At 60.2% G+C, this 430-nt stretch overlaps 1 pseudogene; it reads left to right on the top strand.

Moving 5' to 3' along the window:
• Positions 1–6: 6 nt before the first annotated feature.
• LOC103399765 (E3 ubiquitin-protein ligase NRDP1 pseudogene) lies at positions 7–424 on the top strand (annotated as a pseudogene).
• The last annotated feature ends 6 nt before the right edge of the window (positions 425–430 follow it).

The following is a 430-nucleotide window of genomic DNA, read 5'->3' on the forward strand; positions in this document are numbered from 1 at the left end:
TTTTCGCGTCTTCTGTCCAACGTCGCCATCAGGTGGGTGAACTCCATGCAGCCCGCCCGAGTCACACGCTGGGGGGGTATGATCTCCACCCCCGACGCCGTGCTGCAGGCGGTGATCAAGCGCTCCCTCATCGACAGCGGCTGTCCGCTGTCGGTGGTCAACGACCTGATCGAGAACGCCCACGAACGCAACTGGCCGCAGGGACTGGCGACGCTGGAGGTGCGGCAGATGAACAGGCGCTACTACGAGAACTACGTGGCCAAGCGTATTCCTGGGAAACAGGCGGTGGTGGTGATGGCCTGTGAGAACCAGCACATGGGCGAGGACATGATCCTGGAGCCCGGCCTGGTCATGATCTTTGCCCACGGCGTGGAGGAGATCTTATAACTGAAGAGTTGCTGAGCTGAACCAGAGACAAATGAAGGCAGTT

The sequence above is a fragment of the Cynoglossus semilaevis genome, unplaced genomic scaffold (genome assembly GCF_000523025.1).
Source record: "Cynoglossus semilaevis isolate Cse_v1.0 unplaced genomic scaffold, Cse_v1.0 C18729809, whole genome shotgun sequence".
Classification (NCBI taxonomy): domain Eukaryota; kingdom Metazoa; phylum Chordata; class Actinopteri; order Pleuronectiformes; family Cynoglossidae; genus Cynoglossus; species Cynoglossus semilaevis.